The sequence below is a fragment of the Corvus cornix genome, chromosome 8 (assembly GCF_000738735.6).
Source record: "Corvus cornix cornix isolate S_Up_H32 chromosome 8, ASM73873v5, whole genome shotgun sequence".
Lineage (NCBI taxonomy): Eukaryota > Metazoa > Chordata > Aves > Passeriformes > Corvidae > Corvus > Corvus cornix.
This window is the reverse complement of record NC_046338.1, coordinates 11,554,943-11,568,512: the sequence shown is the minus strand read 5'-3', so window position 1 is coordinate 11,568,512 and position 13,570 is coordinate 11,554,943.

The window sequence follows — 13,570 nt, the reverse complement described above, 5'->3', positions numbered from 1 at the left end:
TGTTTGTATAGCTGGCTCAATCATTTTAATCAAAGAAACTACTGACTTTGTAAATTTCTTTGGATCCTCAAAAATTTTTTCCTAAGCACTAGTCATATTCAAGGATTGTCTACACACTAGCTAGTCCTCACAACATCTATGTGGCTTCATCCCTGTTTCCAGAAGACTGCTGTGTAGTGAAGGTAAGGAATGTTGCTCACTCAACTCCAAGCTGTCACCTTATAGCTATGAAATTCAGTACCTTGGGTATTGAAACCCACAAAGCCTAAAGCTGGGCACTAAAAATTAGAAGGCTGTTTTGGAAATCTGAAACTTCTTGACTTCTCAAACCCAAGAATTCTTATTTTTCAGCATCACCTGAGGATTGCTGCAATAGCAACATCTCCCATCTCAGCTTGAAAGAAGTTTCAAACAGAACTGGGTGGGAAGTGACCTCATAGAATGCTGGCTTAGAACATTACCTGACTCTGATTCTGCACATTTCTAGCTACCATAAGTTATGAAACATCACAGTCTTTCCTGAATTACCATTAGCAATTATCAAAAGCTGATGAAACACATTGGAGACTAATGGGCATGGAAAAAACCTGCTTTCTTCACTCTCACCAGAAGACAAAAATGGGCTATGCACAGGCTCATTTCAAGAGAAACTGAGCCAGCCTCTATTAGCAAATGTTTGAGGCATATGGTCCAACTCCGGTTTGCAGTTTCCTTTCCTCAGCTTTTGCAAGGGCTCTGCTCAGACCTTTTTGCTTTGTATCGCCTCTCTACACATCAAGGCACAAGGACCTACAAGAAACCATGCAGATCTGAACCAAAAATATCCAGGAGCCATGATCACTCCAGTACTCTCAAATTACCTGTATTGATTATTCCAATACATTACACCTACAACTAACACCCTACAGAAACCGTTCTCAAACCCCCCCACCCTCATCTTCAACTACAACCACTTATGCTCTTCCCTTTTTTTTTTTTTTTTTTTTTTTTTCAAACTTTGATTTGTCCAGCCATTGAGCAGCTGGACTATGTCCTCCCTGGCTAATCTTCCCCACCATCTGCTCTACCACGTATGTACCAAATCCACTCCATACAGAGCTCCATGATGTAATTGGCTAATGATTGGTCTGCTTGGCAAGTTACTTTTCAACAGAGCCCTGGGTGATTGCTAGCAGAGCTATTATTACAGCATGTCCTTCTGATTAATTAGAGATGCAGTACTGTAAGTTTTAGTTTCACAGTCTGGATATTATAAAGTAACATGCAGAAGAAAGACTGCTCTCTTCACAGCTTTACATATTTGAAGGGTGAGAGAGGAAGGGGAAGGGATTAGAGGAAGGCAGAAAGACAATATGCAGCAAATACAAAAACAGTGCAGGATGGGAAGTACTTTGAAGGGTGTGTCAGGGATAAACAATGTCTTAGCATCACAGACAGTCAAGAAGTCAATCAAAACATTATGAAAAGTATGTGTGATCTGCACAGTTTCACTCACACAAACAGAAGAAAAATCTTTGGGGCCTAAATCTGCCCATGGCTGCTGACATTTCAAGCCAGCTAATCAGGATATAGTAGAAGTTGAAGCTGGTATACAGAAAGTATGGTATGCAATGGATGCTCCCTGATCATACCTAATATAGGTGAAATATAATTTCTGAATCTTAATAAATTAGTGGTGTAAAAGGAAATAACATCTTTGCTTCCCTCTGACTGGAGCTCAAGATCCATGGAAAGGGAGACTGTTTATTAAAATCTATGTGATTAAAATATGTTCCTAAATTCAAACCTAAGTATTTCTGTATAAAGCTGTTACTGCTCAGCATGCTGGGCTGTCTTGAAAATACAGCTCTGGATCTAAGCCGGATCTTTGCCTTATCTTTTATCTCACCCAAAGCTGCTTAGTCTTTGTGTACACGTGGCCTGACCTATCACTTTTATAGTCTATTGCTATTGAATTGTTCATAAATCTTGTAATCATTAGAAAGGTTAGCCTTCACATTTCAAAAGGGGAACTTTTTTTTTGCCAGCTGATGTTGGCTGTTTTTTTCATCCTTGTAACACTACGTTATGCAAACCAGGTGCTGACCAGCAGATACTTTGCAGACTGCAGGGTGCTGATTCTGGCAACACTGAAACAGAATGAAACATATAGCAATATAGGTTGCATAGATCCATTTTATTCCTAAATGCAGGTATTAAAAAATTGGCAAAGTTATTGGCCAATTGACTCAAAGTATAAGCATTAAAATAATTCATCCTGAACAATGCATGGTTTTATTTTATGTTTAGTACAGTAGGCTCACCTGCACGAATTTGCTGTGCTTATTTAATATCCTCTTTAGGATGAAAAATGATGCCAGTCCTGTGGTAATAGCATCTTTTGACGCTGAGAAAGCATTTCAATGGATTGAATGACAGTTTCTCTTTACTATGATGGAAATTTTAAAATTTGCTGTAAATGTATTGCATCAGTTACACTGCTCTGAGCAAGGATACATACTAATGTCACAGTACTATCTCAATTTTGACTTTCGAGGGAGGCTAGTCAAGGGTGCCCACTTGCAGTGCTATTTTTGCAAATGGAAGCAAACCAATCTTTAAAAGATTGGGAAGATTGGGTGGCGACTCTAAAGTAGAATGCATTAGAGCTGAGAGCTTGTATTTGCTGAACTGCCCTTAAAATGGTGTCCCATTTTGTTATATATTAGTAACCCTTTGGAGACTCTAAAACAGTCTGCAGGGAACTACAGTTTCTAAACTACTTCCAAAATATGCAGTGGATTAGGGTTCAGCTAAAAGTTTTGGAGCTGAAGTCACAATACCTGTGGAACTTCTCTGAGTCCCTGACTAACTGCTAAACTGAAAACTCACAAGTCTGAGCACCTTCACAATGGCCTGCACGTGGTACAGTGGGGCTTCAAATGAAAAAATACTTCAGACTTGGATTTTCACATGATTTTATGAAGGAAGAATTCTTTAGAAGCATTATGGACTCTTCTCCCATGCTGTGATCACTGGGGGGATGTAAGGAAAAGTGGCTCCTCCCCTTGCAGTAAAACATATCACCATGAAGATAAAGGACAAATCCTTATGAATTCTCAAAAGGCTAGACAATTTGTTTATTACATTTCTTCAGTGTTCTGAAAGAATCAGAAGTACACCAGCAGTGTTAGGATGAATAAGCCTTTGACTTTACAAAGAAAATCCCTTCAGTCAAACCAGGCATGATGTGAGCAACTGCAGTCCAGGTCCTTCCTCCATCCCTTGGCTTCCTGCTTCTCCACATTAAATATAAAAAACCTCTTCTGTAATATTTTAGACTATTTTTGTACTGCTTTCCTGCATTTTGTACTGCTTTCCTGCATCAATAATGCTGAGAAAACATCCTACCCCAAGGGTACTCTCCAGTGCACATCAACCCTTACCTTCTTTCCCATCCCTAGTTGCTTTTCCTGTTCTCTCATGCACCAGATAAGCTTGGAACTTCTTGCAGACAGGTGTTGGCAGAGATCCTTCCACTGTCAGCTCACTTACAGTCATAACCTGTAACCCCCACCAGTCTCAGTGCTACAGATTTGGGAAGCTAGAATTAGTCCCTATGGCAACAGGGAAATCTGCAAAGTCCAGGTGAAATGCTGAGAGGTACCTGAGGAAACTCACTAAGCAGCTGGTTCCCATTTATCACAGGCTTCTGCAATTAAGTGTAATCAGATCATCATTCCCACTATGAAAAAGATTGTTGGTAGCACTGCATGGCCAACGAAATACATTTCTTGGGTGGAATGTAATCCTTATTATAGTACACAGGAGAACCAGATAAGGTGATGGGACATTTACTGGGCCCTGAAATTATCATTGTCTAACTGCCATTTGTTCTTGCTCTCCTTTGCCTTTCAGTAACATGGTAAACTGATGTATCCTGAAGAAAAACCAATCTAAAATGCTTAAATACTAATCTTCCATTCTCATGCCATAAAGAAAGTGGCAACTGAAGGAAGACACTTTTTGAAAATTTGTTACTTTTACTCTCCTCTGAAGTTATTTGTATTTATGTATTTGTTACATGTTCAAATACAGGGTGATCTAAATTAAATACACATCAAGTAAAACATTTAGGAGTAAGGCACTCTAGTTGCAAAAACTGAGATTTCAACAATTGCTTAGAAGTTAAATACAAAATCAGTAAATAAAATTCAACAAATGTAAATTGAAAGGCAAAATGAACTCATTCTGATGAGTTAATATAATTTCCTTATGGAATGCTGGTTTCCATACTATAATTAATTTTAAACACTAAACCAGTATGTCTGGGTTTTGATAATTATAAAAATGCATTCATGCATGTCCTTGAAAATTATTAATATTTATCATAAGAAATATCCTGTAGACATTAAGAATCAAGGGAGACAGTTTTCAGCATGTTCTTATACAGCTTTGCTAAAACAATAATGGAGTTTTAAATACTTGTGGGTCCAAACCAGAGAAACAGATAAGGCTAAATCCTCAAGCCTCCTTCCTAACATCTACCTCATAAATCACTCAGGCAGAACTTGCACTGAATCTCAAAATCAAAGATTTCAGGACTAAGTATCCCATGTGCTCACTTCATTCCTGTTCTACTCCAGGGAGCCAAGAGTATCAAGTAATCCAAAGGGATGAAGCCATAATGATTTTATAAAAAGATTATGGAAGCCCCTGTAGTTCTCTTTCCTTTCAGGGATAGTTTCAGTGATAAGGAAACTGCACCATGACACTTTTGAGTAACTTCTCTGACATTTCAGCAATGCTGATTATCTATAGTTCTGTTCATGGATATTTTTAAGCCTCTCGGCACATTTGGACCTAAAGCTTCACACTTGTAGGAACTCAAACTCATCATCAGTAGCAATAAGATGCTTCCCTTAAGTCAGCAGGAGTTAGTGGGGAGTTTGCTTGCATAGAAGCTGCTGGATCAGATGCCTGCAATCTAGTTACATGTTGGCTTACCGGTTATGATAAACCTGAAAAGCAGAAACTGGAACCAAGTACGAGTCAAAGCCTTTTTCAGTTTCAAAAAATTAGGTTTCATTTTAGTTTCTTTTCCATTAAAAAAACCCCAAGCCCACATATCTCACTAATTACTGAAATTAAATTTGACCAGAATGTTCCTTCCTTCAAAATATACCCCAATCCAAAGTCAAGAAATAGCAACTTCATGGAACAGATGATTCTAACATGCACACTAATGTATGTGTGTATATCTATCTATGCATACATATGTGAGTACAGATGTCAAAACTTCCTTGGTTGATAGGTTAGCTCTTAAACATTAGATAATTTGTTTGAGAGAGAAAGCAGTAACTCACCCACAGTAGCAGCAAGGATTACAATAACAATGATCATTGTCTCCTTCCAAAATTGTAGGCAAATATCAGTTTACATTTTCATGAATTGGTGGCAAACAATGATGATTCTCCACAACTTAGAAAAGGGAGTTGAATGTTGGTAGGAATGTTAGGAAATGTTTACAACATTTTTGTTGCTAGTTTCTGCAACAGACTGAAGGAGCTGGGTTTTCAGAACATACCCTGAGTTTTTCTTTTTTCATTTTGCTGAAGCTAAGCAGCTGAGCTCTGTTTGTGATGGGGACTGTGAAAATACAAAGGACCAGAGGAGATGGAGTTAGATAAGAAAAGGTGTGTATTCCTTGTCCTATCTCTACTCAATAACTAAAGGAGGCAGGAGCCACAGCAATGTCAGTACAGGCAGATGTGCATCACCCCCTGTGCTGTGATGATGCAGCAACCTGTGCTCCTACAATGCAAATTAACTTACTGCTGTTTCATGTACCAATGAAAAAACTCCAACCAGCAAGTTAGAGAACGTGCTAAATATAGGTGATCAAAAGAAAAGATGAGATTTACACTAATCCAGAAGTACTGAAGCTGTACAGGACAGCCATTGTGGTGTAAAACAAATGGAGCAGCTGACAATGTTTTAAGGATGAGTAGTTCTTACCTCTAAAAGTGAAGTTTTAAGTGGTTTGCCCTCTCTCTTTGACATTCCAAATTTTGTTCACCTTACTGACCACTGAGAGAGGAGTGAAAAGACTTGAAGTGTGTGATTGTAGGGCGCTATTTTTTATGTCAGCATTCTTCATTATTGAGTTGGCTGTTTATGCTGCTGGTGTGTAATGTTGTGAAGCAGATGAGCTGGTAAAGTATGAAGGGTATTCTATAACCTTTGCTGTACTTTGAATTACCTTTCAGTAACTTACAATTCAGAAAGGCTGCTCTGAGCAAAATCAAAATACAATAAGATAAACTCCATTAGGAGCTGATGCACTAGGGTTGTTTTTGGAGGAGGGCAAAATGGTCTAATTAATAGCTGTTACATTAAACTTGCGCTGCACTTGCGGTAATGACACTGATAATATTGATGGCATTGAAGATAGAGTTTAGTTTAGAATGGAAATGAGCAGAGTATTCATCTTGAACTGCATATTGCTGTAGGCAGTGGAAGGCCTCAGACCTTCTTTGTTTTGTTGCTCCACTGTTCAGCTGTTTTTCTTTGATAGTGCAGCTCCAAGCTATTAATATATATATTTACTCAGGACAGAGCTTGTTCATTTCACTGAAGCCCCACAGCTGACATTTGGCTGTACTGAAGAATAAGCATTTATTGGATTTTATTCCTGCTGTTTGGTGTTTCAGGGACAGCTACATGTAGGTGGATATTTATCTAAGGGGGTCTCCCAACTTCTTTATAATTTTTATAAAATGTTTCTCTCTCTTCTTTGGTTTGTGAAAGCTGTTGGCAGCAGGGAATGCCAGCTCCTGCATCCTGAGATAAGGTTTCCTTCTCATCAGTATTTGGTCTCCATTCAGACTCCTGTTGATATGTTATTCCTTTCCCTTTACTGATGTATCTGTTTGGCTTATGTTATTGTTCAGAAATAAACACATCACAAAGTCTTCCAGTAACCAAGCTGATTTATGTAGGTAGATGAGCTCTTCATCAAATGTCAGGGTCAGTAAAGCTCCTACCCACTCAGATATTAATGCCCACTGTCTCACAAACACCATTTATTAGTATGAAATGTCAAATCCAGGAACTGAAACAAAAATGACTGAATAGAACCAAAACCTAGCAAGCAATCCAGTGCTTGGAGTATACCTTTGGAATTCATCACAATAACTGAGACCCAAAAGCACTTTGATTCTGAATGGGCCATGCCATACAACTAAGATCAAGACTGCCCTGTGATCAAAACTCAGATTTACATATACTGGATAAAAACCTTTTCTGTACCATTGAATTCGATGGCAAAATTATTCTTGCCAAAGAAAGATTTATTAATCATGCCTTTATCCAGACTTCATTCACCTACTATGTAAACTTCAAGGTTGCAAGTGCTATCCCAGGTGGAACCAAGAGTTGCAACTAAGCATCCTAGGAGTTTACTCAGATAAAAAATCTCTCAAATACCCAGATGGACAAGTTTACCACACAAAGAGTGTGCCAGGCCTCCAGAAACACTGTACAAAACAGCTAGAACATCCATTTAGCCAGACACGTGCAGATTCAGCTAATTAAAGGATAGTCCTCTGGTGAAGAACTGATGTAAAAGCTCTGCACTTCCCACTTCATAACAAGAAGAAATTGGTATCCACTTTAAACACCTCCCTGACTTCAGGAATGGTCTCTTGTGATAGAGGACAGACTTTCTGCTCCCTTAGTGGCAGTAAAATGCTGGGTAATTTGGTGTTGAAACTTCTGTGAGCGAGTCATATCTTTTGCCTCAGGAGCATACTTATTACTTGCTTTGTTTATGTTTTAATTTATTTTCCCTAAAGATAACACTTCAAAGCAGCAATTAATATTCTTGTAACCTCTTTACTGGTTCATCTTAACACCTGTTCATACATTTACAAAGAGAAACTGCATCAGGAAGAGAGTAAATGTAGGAATTATTGTAGAGCCCTCAACATATTCCCAGCTTTTACCATTAATTTGTGTGTTTGGCATTAGGAATAATCGTAGGTTTTGGTTATTCTAAGGCAGGAATATGTATGACGACTTAAACAAATTATCTGCTTGGTCTTGATCTACATCCTAAAATCTCAGTCCAGAGCTGCTGATAGCACAGCTGACTGCTCCATTTCACCAGTTAAAATGTGCCACAGAGCCTGAAAATTCTCCTTTCCCAGGACCTTTCTGTTCTGTTCCCTGGATTTTGTCATGAAAATCTTTTCATGCATTTGCAAAGCGTGTCCAACTATTGCCATAGATCGAAAACAGTTCTGACTGTAGCTGAGAGCGCAGTAGAGCAGTAGAAGCAGAAGCACTGAAAACTTTCCTTTACAAATAGCCACGATTTCCATGGTTGGTTTGTAAGGTCCAGTCCCAAATTACTGTGTACAAGAGAGAATCTCTATCCCAGATTCTCAGCAAATGTCAATCTACATATGGCCACCAACTCCAGAGCAGCTACCAAAGCAAGCCTTAGAGCTGATTCTGCTATTTGCTTTCCCCAGAATAGAGAAGGGTTGTTTTTCATTAGCATTTCTGTCAGTACCTCATCTCACTGTGTGTAGTCTTACACTGATATGTTAATATGTGGTCATTTGTTTGTGATTTGGATTAGGAATGGCTGGCAGCTGTTCAGCCTGGATTCACCTATTCCCACAGAGGAGCAGTTATTAGCTTTGCTTTTCCATTAGATTTATAGGATTGCAGCTGAAATCAGACCTGGATCCAGGGAGCTGTATTATCTCTGATCAATAAGTAATGAACGGGGGTAATATTGTTCATGTAATAGGGACACAATATGTCCTTAGGATATTGGAATAGCATTCATACAAGGAATCACAAATCTAGCTTGTCGCGAGATACCATTTACTAACAGAATTTCTGTTCAATTCTTCAGTTTAACCAAACTGGGGATAAGTCCTCTCACCTGCCCTATATAAATGAGAATGATATTTTACTTGGTACAGGGTTTACAGAATAATTATATTTTATACTAAGGCAAAGTTTATGAAAGTCAGAGAAGTATTTAACAGATAATGTTAGACCTTTAAGGACCTGTGTTCTGTCTCAAGATGGGTGTAGAAGAGGTGCTGAAATTTGACCTCCTGCTCTGACATGCTATGACTGAAATAATCTTCAGACTCACCAAAGCTTCGTCTTATGTGGGAATCAGAAGAAAAATATTCTTGCATTTTTAACAGAAAGCTTCATTACACTAATTTTGTTAATTGGTTGCTAAACAGCTTACCCTAACCCTTCATTTCAAGTCTACATCTGTTCTCATTTTTTGCCATTTCTTAGTATTTTATACAGTATTTATTTTCTTCTTCTTTTTTTTTTTTTTTTTTTAAGTGGGTATCAATTCACCTAAGGCTATTTTGCTGTATGTGCTCCTGCTTCACTGCTTTTTACCTTTCTGTGAACTACAGACCATTTGTTTGCAAAATAAGCTTCATGAGTCAGTTACTGCATTCAACAGTATTTTTCCCCCTTCTCTTCTGCTACCACATGCAGGGTGTCCATTCTGTCTGGCTGAAGTAAGCACAGCAAAGCCAAGGCTGCCAGATAGCAATTTGTGTTTCGTTTGACCTTGCTGGGACAAGTGGTGATCTATGTTATCTACATATTAAAAGCATTCTTCAGGGTCAAAAACTGGCTATTAGAAATTAAGGATAAGAATGCATAAAAGTTATCCCCAAATCAAATGCTTTCTAGAACTGCATCAGCTTTAACGAGAAATGGCAGCTTGCAGCGCCACACGTATCTTTTTATACTGTCAAACATAAACACACAGGAATGTATAGGACATGATTGGCAAGTGTAACCACCAGATCTACCAAAAAATTTGTTCACCTTTCCAAATAAATGGCAGTCAGATTAGGCAGTACAGACACTAACTCTGGCCTTGGCACCTCTGAGCAGTAAACCTTTGCCCTGCTAATAAATGGTAAAACACGATTGCATTTTGGTTTACCAACATATGGTCAAAACAGCGTTATCTCAGTCCTCAAAAATAAGAATAACTCTTCTTTTTACTTCCCCATTCTTTTGCATTTTTTTCCCCCAGTTTGTAGAAAAAGAATTTCATGTTCTCCTCCCTATCCAGCCAGAAGTATGCTCTTCTGTTACCAGTCACGAGTGATGTTCTGTGCACTGGAGTGCACAACCTGTTTTAATGAGTTCTGGCAGAATATCAGACTCATTCCCCCGCCCCCTGTCTAATTACAATGTGCCATTTGTGTGACTCTAGTTCAGGATCTATCAGCAGATCTATTGGATACACCTATTTCTAGGGATTTATAACTAAGAAATAATAATGAGTATAAAAATGACTGAAGAATGGCATGAGGCTGCAATATTTTTGGATCCTTGTTACACTGTTTACCCCATTGGCTTAAGATGTTTTTGAGGTCTATGTAAAGAGCAAAGTTTCCTGTAATACACATATGCTGTCAATTAATTCATTTTTGATACTTGAAGTAAAGTTGTAAAACAATTTGGTGACAAAACAATTTGTGAAGTTTCACCCATAGTTCAAAGCCCTCATCCTACAAGGACAAATACACATATTTTACTTTCTGCAATTTAGCAAACATGTTTATATCTAAAGGATGACTGATGTGCTTAAGAGTCAAGCCTGATGAAAGTCTTCAGCAGACCTCGATCTGCAGTAACAGGCGAAAGCTACTTTTGGCTCCCAAATATTGATAAATTAGTTTAAAACAAAGCATTTGAAAACTACTTTGAGTTCTACTCATTTGCCAACTATGATTTTTTCTGGACTCAGATCCTGGCAGAAAGATATAGGATATATCTCTAAGAATTTTCTATGTGGACCAGCCAGGGACATAAATTGCTACACAAAAATGCCATTCTGATGATTAAGGGCAGGTCTTTGCCATCCTTTTCTAATTTTTCCGAACTGAACAGGAATTTTTCTGGAATAAAAGCAGCATATGACCCAATCAAAAAGGTGCTCAAGTTGCTTTTCCATTTTCTAAGGTTTTATGGATAGAAATACATACACACATATGCCTGTACAAAAAAAAAAATGCTGGTTTGATTTTCTAAACTGTCATTCATTTTCTAACAACTGTGGACTGTAATCCAGGACAAAATCAAAACATACCCTCCCTTCCTGCAGAGATGGATTATAAAGGTTTTAGGGTCATAAAGCCAACAGCTTAAACACTAATCAAATCTTAAAATATTTGCTGTCTGTTTAGTAAGTTTGACTTAGGGTTCACTCAAGAGATTTGGAAAATAAAGGTATCTATATTCAGAGTTGTTACCTTGCTTTAATACAGAAATGAGTAATTTACTTTGCTCATTCCTGTAGTAGGACACAGTTCAAATTTCCTACAAATCAATCTCAACTTCACCTGGTTACTAAGCAGTCAACTGCAGTATGTTTTTGTTAGCCCACTTTCTTGGTAATTCTGTGGTCTGAGCCCAAATCTGGGGCTGCCATCAGGCCCCAGGAAGAAAACGAAAGATGACTCAATGAGTAAAACACGTAAGAGCAAATGCAGATCTGCAGTTCCCACTACCCACTCATGTCTGGCTTGACTGAGGGGTCCAAGTGTCACTGCAGTGCAAAGGAAATTAAACGAAATATTTCATTTAAACACCTGAGACTTCCTTCTGAGGAAATACCATAAAGACCAAGAATATACAATAAAGATGGTACATTCTCTTTTTTCTTTCTACATAATTATCAATAGAGTATAATTGATAATGTGAAGAAAGATGAGCTTTATAGAAGGTCACAAAAATATTTTTTATTATTGCAAATGTCAATATTATCCATACAACTATTTAATATGCTTTTTGCTTTGTTTTTGTATTGCATTTTTGAGTCCCTGCTTTGGTCTCTGAACACTACATGCCATGGCTCATGGACTGATTTTATGTGTGCCCACTATCTCCTGCTTTCATCTACAGAGCTTTTTCTAGCTGTGTTATCTGGAACGTGTTTCTCAAGGGCTGGTTAAAAAGTGGATGATGGGGTATTACCTCCCTTATCCAACACACATGGATCTTCTTGTAAGATGATGCACAGGCAGTATCTGTCTTGTTTGTCAGTCTTCCTTTGCTTTTGTAAATCAAGAATGTAATCTAGTTAATATGTTTCCCCTTGTATGCCTATTTACATTTCCACAGCTTAATATATTCCATAAATTAAAAGATTGAAGAGGCATATTTCAAGTTCAAACTGTTGCTACTGTTTTACAAGTGAAGGATGCAATAGCTGTAAAATCCCAGTTTCCAGAGGTACTACATGTGTTAATTTTGCAGACAGTGGTATAATGGTAAACATGGATGTGATAAGAAATATTATCAAATTATTCTAAATTAAAAGCAGAGGAGTTCCATTTACCTTTGCATCTACCTGTGCATCTACCTATGACTGCATCAGTACCTGATGACATATACCTCTGCATGTTACGGTTTCATCTTTTTTGCTGCCTGACTTTCATGGATCCCTAGCACAAATAAAAACTTTACTCTTTAAACCACTCAGTCATGAACTTCTAAATCTACAGTCCCAACAAATTCCAGGTTTTATTAGCTGGGACTGCTATGTCCTGTTTTCTGCAGAACTGACTGGCATTGTTTCATTAAAGGGACTTCAGGTACTAAAAACGTGGTGTTTCAAATCTAAGTTGAGGAGGACATTCAGAATCTGTTGATCTTGTCAAACTTTATTTTCCTATTTTATTATACTTAGCAAAAGTCACTTGCTGCTCCTAGAGAAGTAGGATACATAGTGGCCACAGCCAATGATGATTTTTTAGTATTTAAAGGTTATTTCATTTCATTCCATCTTCAGGTATTTCTGTTCTCAATAACCTGAACCAACATGTAATGTTAGGGTTCCTATAGACCTGGGATTTGCCACAAGCCTTTATGACTTTAAACATGACTTTTACCTGGCACTCACTCTTCCTATGTAGAAAGAAGTAATAACTGTGGCTTTGTGAGAATGGTGTGTGGATAGACAAGTTTAATGGCTGTGAGACATTTCAGAACTGTTGAGAGGTGGCCACAGAAGAATTCAGGTAAAATCTGTAATACTAATGGAGTATCCAGTGAGGGTTATGGTAACCATATACAGAAACACTTCAAGCTGGCCGAACACTTTTGGATGGCCAGTGTGAATTAATGACCAACCTTGGTTCTACATTTGGTTTTCTGATTGCTGTTCCCTTTAGAAATAGTGTGAAAAATGCAAAGGGGGGTTCACAGTTTCCCTGTTCGACAGCTGTCAAGGCACTAATTCTTCACATTACTTTTACTTGAATCCTATTACCCATGTCAACAAAACAGTGACAACTAAAATGAGCTCCAGTGTGGTTTTGATGTGTCTCTGTCCTGACCTCTATATACAGGTAATAATTTCTAGGGCTGGTTATACCTCCTGAATATATATAGAAGGCTGTATAAGAACTGGATATAGCTCCTTTGTACTTGCAAGGTGGCAAAATAATAGAGTTTAAATCTGAAAATTAAGGTATACAAGAGACAATTTCATGAGTCATAAAAGTAAAGATTCTAG